Source organism: Pinus tabuliformis, chromosome 5_2 (assembly GCF_031772625.1).
Source record: "Pinus tabuliformis cultivar Carrire ecotype Pingquan chromosome 5_2, CPIR1, whole genome shotgun sequence".
NCBI lineage: Eukaryota > Viridiplantae > Streptophyta > Pinopsida > Pinales > Pinaceae > Pinus > Pinus tabuliformis.
Genome location: NC_142306.1, coordinates 570,491,595 through 570,505,699, shown reverse-complemented (window position 1 = coordinate 570,505,699; position 14,105 = coordinate 570,491,595). Strand labels below are relative to the sequence as shown.

The 14,105-nt window shown below is 34.1% G+C and overlaps 2 pseudogenes; both read left to right on the top strand.

Moving 5' to 3' along the window:
* Positions 1–927: 927 nt before the first annotated feature.
* LOC149160246 (ras-related protein RABA1e pseudogene) lies at positions 928–1,699 on the top strand (annotated as a pseudogene).
* Positions 1,700–3,935: 2,236 nt separating this feature from the next.
* On the top strand, positions 3,936–4,274 carry LOC149160245 (ras-related protein RABA1e pseudogene; annotated as a pseudogene).
* The last annotated feature ends 9,831 nt before the right edge of the window (positions 4,275–14,105 follow it).

The following is a 14,105-nucleotide window of genomic DNA, read 5'->3' as shown; positions in this document are numbered from 1 at the left end:
ATAGGGTTAGTTTAATGAGTTATTGTGTGTGTTATTATGTATTTGGCTAATTCCATACCAACATATGATATGTAAATCTCCCTAAATAAGACACTTATATACCAACAAATTTATTAAAGATATTATTCAAGAAGATGAAAAAACATCCATTAAATTAGTGCAACCATATCAATTAAATGGCTAAGTAATGCCTATGGGAATCAATCCTTAATAATCATCAAAACACTTACTTCATCATACATCTCAAGTTATTAAAATTAAAAAATCATAAAAATCAACTAAATTATACTTTATTTAAAATAATCAATATTACTAATGACAAAAACTATTTTAAAAATAAATCATATTATTAAAAATATTTTAAAATATTAAATAAGTGAAATCTCTATTGTTTACTAAAAAAATATTGATAATTAAATTAAAATTCCGAAAATAAAATAAACCATTATTATTATTATCTAATTTTAAAGTCACGGCCAAGCCAACACCAAATTGGTGTATGATACTCTTTGGTTTGTGGGGGACCCACCTCCACATAATTATTTGACTACCAAATCTGGAAAGACATACATATTCTACTTTTAAGAAAATATACATTCTCTACTCCTCGTTTTGAACTTGTAACTTTTTAAATTCGAAAAAACACACATAATCTTGACCATTAAACTTATTAAATATTATAAAAATAAAATAAATTTTAAATATTCTTATTATCCATCAAAATAAAGAAGACTGTACTAATCAACCACCCGCACACCATGCTTAAGCAACCACTATTTTGTAGTAGCCGGCCGACCTTGGAATGCCTTCAATAAATCTCTTGGCTCGCCTATAAATACATATCCTCCCATGTTCAAAGGTTTGTTAGTATGAAAGTTCTCTTCATCGAAGACGTACGAATAACCAGCGCGTAGAATCTTGAAAGCAATGGCGTACACAGTTGATGCAGAGTATGACTGGCTATTCAAGGTTGTGCTCCTAGGGGACAGTGGTGCAGGAAAAACGAGCTTATTATCCAGAATCGCCGATGGTATCTTCCGACAGAATACGAAGCCAACGGTTGCAGTAGAATTCGCCACCCGCACCAAGGAGATCGATGGTCAAATCATCAAGGCTCAGCTTTGGGACACTGCCGGTCAAGAAAGGTACGTAGAGAATTAACATGAGATTTCGATGAATTTGATGATGATTATTTTGCGAACTCATCGAGTTTTATTTTTTCAAATGGTGATCTGCTTATATTGTTATCAGATTTCGTGCTATAACAACTTCGTACTATAGAGGATCAGCGGGAGCATTAGTGGTGTACGATATAAGCAGCCGGCTGAGCTTTGAGAACGTAGAGAGATGGCTGAAGGATCTGAGGGATAAAACCGATTCTTCATTGGTGATAATGCTGGTGGGGAACAAGACCGACCTCCAACATTCCAGATGCGTCTCCACCAAAGAAGGCAGGAATTTGGCGGAGAGAGAAGGCCTGTGCTTCATAGAGACTTCGGCTAAAGATGCTGTGAACGTGGAGGATGCATTTACAGAGGTACTCTCTCGAATTTATCGCAACTTTGTGGGCTCTAAAGTTGTTGAGGATAGGAAGCCCAGACAGGGAGCTGCGTGGCTGGGGACACCGCTTGATATGGGTTGCATTGGGAAAGACGAGGAAACGAAAGCAAGCAACGGTCGTTGTTGCAGTATGACTTAGGATTGCCATGGCATTGTCATCACTTCTTGTACCAGTGGAATTAGATAGTGTAAATAGATAGCAGAGATTATATCTTTTGATCTCAAATTTTCACTTTGAGCATGGTATGACTGAGGATTGCCATGGCCATGTCATCACTTTTTGTATCAGTAGAATTAGATAGTGTAAATAGATAGCGATTGTTGCTGTACTTTACCCATCCTTTGATTTTAAATGCAATTGAATATATGTTTCTAGATGAGATTTCATGGGATTGTTGCTATACTTTATCTATCCTTTTTTATTTTAAATGAAATTGAATATGTTTTTCTGAAATTGGATGAAATTTCATGGTATTATGTTATTTTACTAGATTAGCTATATAATTAAATAGTTGGTAGATGTTAGTTAAATAGTTGGAAAATGTTGAGAGTTAGTATTTAATAGTCTATATTTAGATATTTATTTTATTTTATATCTATTCAATTTTACATTACAAGTTGCTGAAATATCATGATTTATGAATACCATATTCTCAAAAAACCATAACTTATTTTAAATGACAATTGCTTATATGACATTTTTTTTTATAGTTATTGAATTTAATTAAAAGGGAAAAAAACATAACTACTTTGCAAATAAATTTTAATTTGTGATTTGTTTTTACTTCGAAGAATATTTTATGGAGATTAAATCTCTACCATACGCCTAATAATTATTGATAATTAAATTGAAATTTTCAAAGCTCTCTTCCAATATAGGCATAATTAATTATATTTTTTATAGTCATAAATTCCCCCCATGGTGAAATTTTGTTAACTTTCATGGCTCGTACTTGTTCTCCTCTCTCTTGTCTATTTTGTGTATATAGTCAAGGTATGAAGTTTGAGTAAGATTTCAAATGTTATTTGCGTTGGTAGGGATTTGTTTTGTTTGAGATAGGTGCGATGGGTGTGCACTAAAGGGATGTTTTATGTGTCCCCTGTTTCCTTTGCCTTGACATCTATAACAAGCTTTGTTTCATTGGTGGAGTTGATGGTGGCTTCATTCCCTGTGCAATGATTCTGAGCTTTCTCCATAAAGAGCTCTGCTCGACAAAGAGGGATTAGAACACTTGAAATTTTTATAAAAAACGTTAGTAGAAGACCTTTACCCTCTTGACAAGGAGCTCAAACTTTGTCAACATTCTAAAACATACCTTAGAGAATAAATGGGGAGTACCAGCAAAATACCAAGGTCTACAATATGACGGGAATTTGCTTTAAGGTTCTTTGCACATTAAAGACTAATATCATTAGAGGAAATTTCAACATAAAATTCCCATGAAATTTCCATGTGCATAATATGTAAACCAATCAAAATCGTTTAAATTCAAAAAAGGTACATGTAAATATTTTGGAGGGAAAATAAAAATTAAAACTGCTTTTTTGAATTGTATTTTTGGCTTACCTTCTTATAGGTTTGGCCACCTTGACACCTATCCAAGTGGTTCATTCCATAACTTGATGAATCCATGCACCACTATACTACATGTATGCTTGATCAAAGTATTAAGGCTTTAAAACAATCCATGCTCTTATGCAACATGTATGCCTGAACAATATGTCTTACAACTTAGGGAAATACACGTGCTTTAGACCAAAACCCAGGGTGTTCATACACCACTGGTAAGACATATTGTTCACAACATGCTAACTACACCAAAATTGGCTTTTGGCATGCTCTTATGTTGGATCTAGTTTTGGACATTCCACTCTACACTAGCCACACTTGATTGTATTTATCTGAAGTTGCTTTGATAGTCACCTAGCTCTAATTAGCACACAACAACTTTAACCACAACTCTGATATTCACTAAGCTTTAATCAAGACATCATTGTTGGGATCCCATTGTCCCTAAGGACCAATTAACATGGAGTCTATTTGTTTTTAAATAGGCTACGTTAGAGACGAATGTCATGGGAAAAACCATGGGTTCTCACAATCCTAGAGCTTGAAAACTGCTAATAACTTGATCGAGTCAAGTTTACCCAAACCACTCTAACAAGAATTAAGATGTATCTATGTGATTCCTTTTTTTTTGAATTAATCTATTGCTATATTGATACAAAAATATGGTTACAGTGAGGCAGATGCCTCGAGAGTTCTAGCCCAAAAAACGACATTCTTACGATATAAGCAGGATCAGCGGGAGCATTAGTGGTGTACGATAAGCAGCCGGCTGAGCTTTGAGAACGCAGAGAGATGGCTGAAGGATATGAGGGATAAAACCGATTCTTCATTGGTGATAATGCTGGTGGGGAACAAGACCGACCTCCATCATTCCAGATGCGTCTCCACCAAAGAAGGCAGGGATTTGGCGGAGAGAGAAGGCATGTGCTTCATAGAGACTTCGGCTAAAGATGCTGTGAACGTGGAGGATGCATTTACAGAGGTACTCTCTCGAATTTATCGCAACTTTGTGGGCTCTAAAGTTGTTGAGGATAGGAAGTCCAGAGCGGGTGTTGCGTGGCTGGGGACACCGCTTGATATGGGTTGCATTGGGAAAGACGAGGAAACTAAAGCAAGCAACGGTCGTTGTTGCAGTATGACTTAGGATTGCCATGGCATTGTCATCACTTCTTGTACCAGTGGAATTAGATAGTGTAAATAGATAGCAGAGATTATATCTTTTGATCTCAAATTTTCACTTTGAGCACTTGTATCAGTAGAATTAGATAGTGTAAATAGATAGCATAGATGATATTTTTTTTTTTCAAATTTTCACTTTGAGCGTGGCTTATTTGAGCAATTGTTGCTATACTTTACCCATCCCTTTGATTTTAAATGCAATTGAATATATTTTCCTGAGATGAGATTTTATGACATTATGTTATTTTATATAACGTAATTATATAGTTAAAAAGTTAGTAAATATTGAGAGTTAGTAATTAATAATTAGTATTTAAATATTTATTTCATTTTATATTTATTTAATTTTATATTTTAAATTGCTAAAATATCATGATTTATCAATACTATATATTCAAAAAACCATAATTTATTTTAAATGGCAATTGTTTAAATGATATTTTTCTATAATTATTGAATTTAATTAAAAGAAAAAAATAATTACTTTGGAAATAAATCTTAATTTTTTATTGGTGATAAGTGGTTAGGATGAATAATAAATAATATATAAGTATGTATGATGAATAATAACCAATGTTGTATATATAAATATTTATTATGCATATTAGTCCTTTGGATTTATAAAAAGTCTAGAGGGATCAAAATTTTAAAGATGCAAAACTTTTTTTGAGTGCAAAACTTGAGAAAATGTTTGTACCTCTAGATATTTGATTCCTTTGGATGCTTGGTAGATCCAAAATTGCTAGGATTATGAAACACCAAGACAAGTGGTCATGTCTAAAGACATTGTTTCTCAAATCCCACTGGTCATGATGACCAAATAACATGGAGTCCTTCTACCTTTAAATAAGCTACAATAGAAATTAATACCATGGGAAAATCCATGGGTTCTCACAATACTAGAGCTCAAAAACCACTAGTAACTTGATTGTGTCAAGTTTACTTGAACCACCCTAACAATCCACCCCTTAAACTTGACACAGGGAGATTAACCTAGTCCCAATCATTGATCAACCAATTCAACTGAGATTTAACATCTCCCCCAAGCTAGGATACCAGTACACCTACCACCTTAACCTATCCAAGTGGTCCATTCCACAACTCGATGACTTTGTGCACCACCATACTACTTGTATGTTTAATCAAAGTCTTATGCCATTAAGACAATCCATGCCCCTATCCAACATGTATTCATGGACAATAGGTCTTACAACTTCTTAGGGTGTTCATACACCATTGGTGTTATCACACCAATGCGGTTCACTAGCTCCTTCACTATCCTAAAATACCATTGACTCCATCTCCATTACTTCTCATGTATAATGGCAAGTGTGCAAAATTTTCATTATGTGGAGAAATTACTACAAGAGAACCTCATGTTACATGATCATGGTATTTCTACTAATACAACAATCATCCTCAATGCGAGATTGCTAGGAGGTTGCTCTAGAACTAGCACAAAGGGTACATGCCCCTTCAAGGATGCAATCAAAGGAAAGGAGGAGACCTAAAACAAAACAATTGTCGCTTACAAATCTACCTGGGCCCTACATCGTGAAGCAGAAATCCCTAATACTAGCACTAACAGTCACTCTACCTGAGGTAAACGAACTCTATACAGACCTCCACACCAAAGCAGTTATATGTAGATTTAATGGTTTTTGGCCCAAATATGATGCTCTTCACCAATGGATCTTCTCTACTTGGACAACAAACTGTGAAATTCATCTCTGTTCTAAGGGGTTTTTTATTGCTAGATTTCATACAGTTAAAGATAAGGACTTTGTTTTAAATGAGGGCCCATGGTTTTGGGGCAATGTGGGGCTCTTCATGACACCTTGGTTCCCAATATTTGATGCTACCACCATGGTGGTATCCAAAATGCCCGTATGGGTTAGGATACACAATCTACCACTGCATTTTTGGCACCACAAAGTTCTAGAAGGAATTGGGAATTCCTTGGGGAAATTTCTCAAGATTGATGAAGATCAAGCTATAAAAGGAATCTTCTCTTTTTCCAGAATTCATGTTGAAGTAGACCATAGCTAAGGCCTACCTGATCGAATTATGTTGGTTCACAACAATCTTCAGTGGAAAAAACCTCTTGATTATGAGAATATGACATTTTTTTGTCGTGGATGTCTACAAACATGACACCTTCAAAGTGCATGTCCACAAGATACAAAAGATCCCAAAAGACACAAGAAACAACCAAAAAAACCAAAAGGTTGGCAAGGTACTAAATATTAGGAAGACCTCGAAGAAGATGTAGACATTCCAAAAAATACAACAAATAACAATGAGTAGAACACTCAGAACAACATACATAAAGAGGAGGTCGAACATAACTTTGCATTAGTTCCGATGTCATCTGTCCCACAACAGAAGAATGAACAATATACGCCTAGAAAAGAGGCAAGTGGCGACAAACAAACTCATACATCAGGCTCAAATTCTAACAAAGAATTCCCAAAATACAAAAGAAACCAATTGACTATTGTATCATCCACACCCAACACTAGTGGTTAGAGAAAAGTGGAAAAAAAGAAAGGTAGAAAAGAATAAACTAGATTTTTCAAGAGATCTTGAGAAGTCAAGATCTCTAAAACTAAACTCGTGTTCCCTCGTTGTAGCCAACTGATGCATGAACCTAGAAATGATGCCAAAACTGTGTAACTATATGCCTTCTTCACTGCTTGCTTTCCTCATGTTGACTTGTACTCCTTTAGCCACAAAAATATTTGATATCTTACCATAGTATAGTAAAAAATAATTACTACTTGATGATTAACCAAGATTAAACCAAAATGTTAAATATCCATTAGGTTTTGGTGCAACAAAATTAGGGTTTACTGTAACAAAATTAGGGTTTATGCTATACTCTGCCCCTGAAGTCAATTGATCACTTTCCTATGTCTTCTACAACTTGAGCAAGGATATCCAACTTATCTTAACTCCTTGCCACCCTTATGGTAAGTTTCTATGGATTTTTTATCTTCTTTTAGGGTTTTTCCTTTGTTCTTCGTAGAATACTCTGTTTTCCTCTGTCTGCGTTGTTTTTTCTTCTTCATCAAGGATGATAACTGTTTCTTTTAACTTAGGATTCATTCTAGCTTTGAAATTCAACCTCAGTTTATTAGTAAGATGAGTGAGAAGTATTTCCCTGAACCCTAACCATAATATTTGTTTTTAATATATTAATAAATTAATATAATAATTTAAATATTATTGTTCAAATATAGTCGTTACTTGAAATTATGTCTCTATATTGCTCTCTACTTAAACCTTTGCCATGGTTTGCCTCTTCATCTATTCCTAATGATGAATCACACATGCTGGTTCGAAACACATCGACAAAATTTGCTTAATTCCTCATCCTCTATTTCAACTTTATGTTTGCCCTTTTTTCTTTTTGATACTTTTTGCTTTGTTTCTTCCTCCTATACTATAAATCTCTATTGGTTTCTAATCCTCCATAAATTTCAACTTCTGGCATATTCACAGGGATCTCCTCATGCTTTTCAACCTTTGGTTGGCTAGATTTTCCTTTGGTATCATGGGCTACAGCTTGAGAAGGAACAATGTCTTGGCCTCTTTTTGATCTTCTAGGTACAAGTGGGTTTTAGTTCCTTTGCCTCAATTGTTATACTTGCTTATTCAACTCATGTGTATATAAAATATTAATGAGACTATGATGACAAATATCATGAGCCTGTAATTCAAGTCTATTCCTCGCCTTAGTGCACATTTTCAACAAACTTTAATGTAGGCAATATGGAAAACTCATTTTCCTAAAGCCTGTTAAGTGACAAAGAAACCTCATGTGATATAGGTAAGCTTTGGAATACCTACCTTCATAGGCGAATAAAAGATGGACAATTCTAAGTGTAGCAACCCATTGAGGTTTCAATTTTCTTTGGACGACCACTGCATGCCAATCTTGATTTTGAAAGTATTCTTTAAGGAAAAGATTTAAATCCACATTTAACAACTTCTTCTTCTTGAACCATATTTCACCTTCTATTGGCAAACCTGTTGCTTCAGCAATAGACTCCTCTATAGCAGGGAAATGCAATGTCTTGATTCTAGTGCGATCGAAGGAGAAGATAAAATCATGGCACCAGCTAAAGTTATACCCATTAAAAAGCTAAAAGATTAGTTCCCAACCTGCATCTCTGAAAATATCAAGCATTTTAGGGTACACTTCGAAGTACATGCCATCAGATTCAAACTTGTTCATGTGGCAAGACCAACCCATTTTGTATTACCTAAGACCTATAAACACCTTTATTGACCTTTAAATAACCTAACAGAGGACTACAAGATGACTAGCAACCTTTCTGCACTCGAAAACAACAAATATGGGTTTGCTGGAAAAGCTTATTTTAAGAAAAACAGGGAAAACTAGGGTCTCATTTTACATGGCTCAAATGGGCTAAAAAATGATGGAAATTTTCATATCATGCAAGAGGAGTACCAATATTTCATAAATCACAAGTTGATCTCTTAGAAAAGATGGATTAACGGGTCAAAAAGTGAGTTTTTTTTTTTCTTTTTTTTAAGTGAGTTTCCCTAGGCTTAGAAAACCTTATAATGAACAAAACACTCTGTTTTACATGATTATGACTTGCAGAAATAAAGACTAACATCATTGACTTGAAATGAAGGTGTAAACTTTATGCTAGCAACTGGCTCCAACGGGGATACTGTCTCCCCAAGACGCAGTAAGAACACGTAGATCATGTGCCTAATCCATTTGGTAAGCTTTTGAAATCTACAAATGTAACTCTATTTTATTTTGAAAGTAAAAATTTATAAACTGCTTAACTGAACTACACAACTGAAATTTCTGTAAAGTGTGACAACCCGTCATTAGGATCTCATGGCCTTCACCTCGGGCTTCAAATCCTATAAAATGTTGTCCAATCCTACAAATTGCTCTGGCCATGAATTGTGATAATTGACATTCTCAAATCACAAAATGCTTAAGGAAGCATCCATTGAATGGGCCTCCACTCAATATTATTGCATTTAAGTTCTCCAAAGGGAAATAATTCTTACATTTGAAAGCAGAAATCCTATAAGGGCCTTTCCATAAATGATCAAATTTTGCATGTTTCCCTTTTTCCTCAAATCTGACATCCCATTTCAGGACTAAATCTTAGACCTTAAAATCATCTTCTTTGACCTTCTTATCATGAATCTATCTTATTTTATCCTGAAACATCTAAAACTACTAATATGCTTTCTCTCTTAATTCCTGTACTATAATAAGTTGATTTATCCTTCTTTGAAAACCATGAAGTTTTGTCTCATGTTCTTGCAATAATATCATAATGGGTAGAATTAATGATACTAGAAAAATTGCCTCCGTGCCATAGACTAATTGAAATGGTGATGTACCAATGGACTTTTTGATGTTGATCCTATCTGCCCAGAATGAAAACTTCAATTTGGTGTGCCAAGCCTTCTTGTTCTCTTCTACCAATCTTTTAATAATTCTGACTGAACGTTTGTTGGTTGATTCAACAAGTCCATTACCTGAGGATAATAGGTTTTAGAATGACTCAAAGTAACATGATATTTCTCAAATAATTTTCCCATTTTATGAGATTTGAAAGATTGAGCATTATCTGTTATAATTTTTCTAGGGTAGTCAAACCTTGAAAAAACTACTCTCTAAGAACTGAGTTACTACACTATCTGTAGCATGCCTTGTAGGAACAACTTCAATCCATTTGGTAAAATAGTCTGTGGCAGTTAATATCCATCTATGATGTCCTGAAGAATGTGGGTGAATTTCTCCAATAAAGTCCAATCCCCACTACTGAAATGGGGTTTCAACTAAGATTGGTTTCAGAGGTAAGTATAGTAACTTGGTTTTTCCTTCAAACATTTAGCACTTAAAACATGTTGCAACATATCTGTGTACATTTGAAAAAAGGGTTGGCCAATAGTAGCCTTACCTAAGGAATTTATTGGCAGTGGCTTTCCAATAATGATTCCCTCCAGACACTCGATGACATTCTTTAACCACTTATTTTGTTTCAGCTTCAAGAAGATAGTTCAAAAGGATTCCTGTTGGTTCTTTCCAAAACAAGTAACCATCACTACAACAAAAATTAACACTTTTTAGCTTTAAATACCATGCTTTGGTTTTATCCATCCCTAGCGGGGCTTCCAAAATTTTCAAAACATAAATTATGTCACTATACCATGGAGAGTTTCTAAGTTCATCAACTACTTGATAAATCAATCTTTCTTCTAAAGCATTGGAAAAAATTGAGAAAATATTTATGCCCAAAGTGCCATAATTTGTTTAAGTCATCATTATAGCTTGACCTTAACCTTTCAATAATTTTGTTGGTTTAACCTCTAAGTCATACTCTAAAAATTTTACAATCCACTTACCTCTCCAAGCATCGTTGTCAGGCTGATTCAAGATGTCCTTTACAACAACATTAGGAACAAATGTAGTTACATGAGAATGAAGAACATAAACTCTGAAATCTTTTAGTGCTTTCACCAAGGCAAAGGCATGCTTTTCCATAATACTATATTTTAGGTCAACATATTTTAAATCTATGCTAAAAAATGGTATAGGTTGCTACTCGTTTTCTTCATTTTTTTGCAATAAAACTCCTGAGATAATATCTTCTAAAGCAAATGAAAATACCAAGAAATCCTTTGAAAATTTTGTGTTGATAAGAAAAGGAGCTTTAGTTATTGATGACTTTATTTCTTCGAAATATTTATTTTCTATGGGGGTCCACATGACTTCACTATCCTTCTTCAACATGTTGTTAGTTGCTCCCAAGGTTTCAACAAAGTTTGGAATAAACCTCCGCAAAAAAATTACCCTACCCATGAATGATTAGATTTCCTTATTGCTTATGGGTAAATCAAGTGTTTGTATTGCTTCAATTCTTTCTGGATCAATTTGAATCCCATATTTAGATACAATGTGTCCCAACAACTTACCCTCCTTCATAGAAAATGTGATTTTTTGGGGTTTAAGGAAATACCAAATTTTTTGCACTTCAGGAAAACTTGCCTAAGGTGTTTTAAATGCTCTGAATCAACTGCTAAATATACTGTGATTTCATCCAAATAAATCACCACAAATTTATCGTTTGCTCCTACAAAAGTTATGTCCATATCCCTATGAAACGTAAATCCTGCATTCATTAAACCAAAAGGCATTTTGGAATACATGAATGCTCCCCATGGTGCAGTCAAAGATTTTTTTTCTCAATCCTCAGGATTCACTAATATCTTATTGTACCCTGAGAAACCATCAAGCAGTGAAATCCTGTAATATCCAACAAAACTTTGCAGAATTTGTTCCATCTTTGGTAAAGGGTAGTTTTCCTTCAATAACACTTTGTTTAAGTTTCTGAAATCTATACACAATCGAATCTCCCCATTCTTCTTCCTTACTATTACTAAATTAGCCACCCACTTTGAAAATCTGAGAGAAATTATAATCTTAGCATCTAACAACTTTTTCACCTCTTTCTCTATTAGTGGCAACAATTTAGGGTTTATCCTTCTCAGTTTTTTCTTGAAAGGTTTTTCATTCTCCTTCAAGGGTATGGTATGTTGAATTATGCCTCTATCATAAACCCTTAAATCTTCATACTTCCATGCAAAGACATCAGAAAATTCTTTCAACAAAGCAACATATTTTTCCTTTTGTTCCTCATTTAAAGAATTTGAAATTTTAACAATCTTTGGCTCCTTTTTTGTACCCAAATTGCAGTCTTGTAATTATTTACTATCAGGCTTCATTTTTGGTTTGACAACTACATCATTTCTATCAAACAACTTCTCCAAAGGCACTAATCCACTAGGCAAAAAATTATTACTTAGTTGGATTATTTTATGATCTCCTATAACATTTACAAAATCATTTGTTTCAGCCTGATTTTATGAATCTCTTTCTTCATCAATAGGACTATTAGAAAACTCACCAGCTACTTCTATAAATATCTTTATTTGTTGATCATCTTTGAAGACTTGCCAGTGCTTTATGTTGTTTGGAATTGAAGGTATATATTTCACCTCTACTTGATATTATTGATTGGGGTAAATAGGAACTTTGAACATACTTGTTGTGCTAGCCAGTGAATCAGCAATGAGATTTTCTTTCCTGGAAACCACTGAAATTTTGGGCTTGATAAATAAATTGTAAAATAAATCCCGAACATCATTTATGTAAGCCCTCATTCTTGGATGTTTTTGTTTGATATAACCCTTTAATCTGTTTTATAATGAGTTCTAGATCACCAAAAATGTGAATTCTTCTAGCTTTCTACCTTCTTAGTATATTCAAACCAATGACTAAATCCTCACACTCAGCTACATTGTTAGAAAACTCAAAGTCTAGCTTCAAATACTATATTTGATTGTCTCCCTCTGGTGGCATGATTCATATATCAACTCCTACTCCTTGTTTACAAACATAAACATCAAATCTCATACTCCATGTCATATCTATGTCAACCTATTCACTTTCTGTTTGAATTTGTTCTTCCACTTGTTGTTGATTTTTTCTTCCAAATTCAAATCATTAAATAGAATTGTTGATCCCAAATCAGTGTCTACAACATAAATTGGATGATTTTTTGGTTCTGCTTTACTGCTTACCACATATTTCATTTGAATCTCCCTGTATAGTCTCCTTGTTTCTCCAAAAATAGGGATGGAGGCATATGACATGTCCATCTGCAAAGTACCACCTACTTTAGCTGCCCAAGCATGAGAAAGTAGCATACCAAATCTTGGTGGTATGTCTGCTACTACAACATCCATTACTATGCTCTTTGCTGGAATTTGGCTTAAATTCACAACCAAGTCTTTGATCAACCCAAGACACTGTACTTTTCTAGAATCAAATGAAAACAAATCCTTGTATGGTCTAGTGATGTCCAGTCCTAAATTATCCATAACAATCTTGGGCATCAAATTGTGTGAAGCCCCTGAATCAAGCATTGCATTATGTAGAACCATGTCATGGATATTAAAGCTTACATAAAAAGGTGGCACATCTTCATTTACTTCAGTAGCATGTGGACCAAATAAGAACTCAAGTGCATCATCTTGGATATTAAGAGAATCTTGACTATTGATGTTCAAAGTTTGATCAACTAGTGAGCTTTTTATCATTTTTACAATTTGTTCTTTATACTACAGGTTCTTCAACAATTCAACAAAAGGGATGGATATTTTACTTTCCCTATTTCATTTTCTAGATTGAAAGAAGATTGGACCTTTTCTACATCTTTGACATTTCCTTCCTTTCTGATTTCCTCACCCTTCTTAGAAGCATCTTTCTTTACTTCCACTATCTTCTTAGGATCTTCTATTTTCTTTGGCTCGATTTGTTTTTGCTCCACACTGAATTTTTCTAAAGGAGGTTTAGAAACAATCGCATTTCTGCTACGTAGATTATACATGCTCTGAAAGTTAGAAACGTCATTATTATACCCCTACTGATATATTTTTAAATCAAACATTAGTATCTCACCATCTTTTTCTCCTGAAAATTTAGCAGATCTATCATGTTCTTCCTTTGTTAAAAATGTTGGAAATAATACTGAGAGGGGGGGTGAATCAGTATTATTAGATCAATAAAACTTTTGCAATGCTCAGAAACATATACGCTACTTCAATTAAGTGAACCAGCGTGTACATGCTACTGTGTCTAAAGAAACCAACGTATAACCATAAATCTTATAATTCAGTTAGTTTATCTTCAGTTAAATGCATCAGGACATTATTCATCATATTAAGA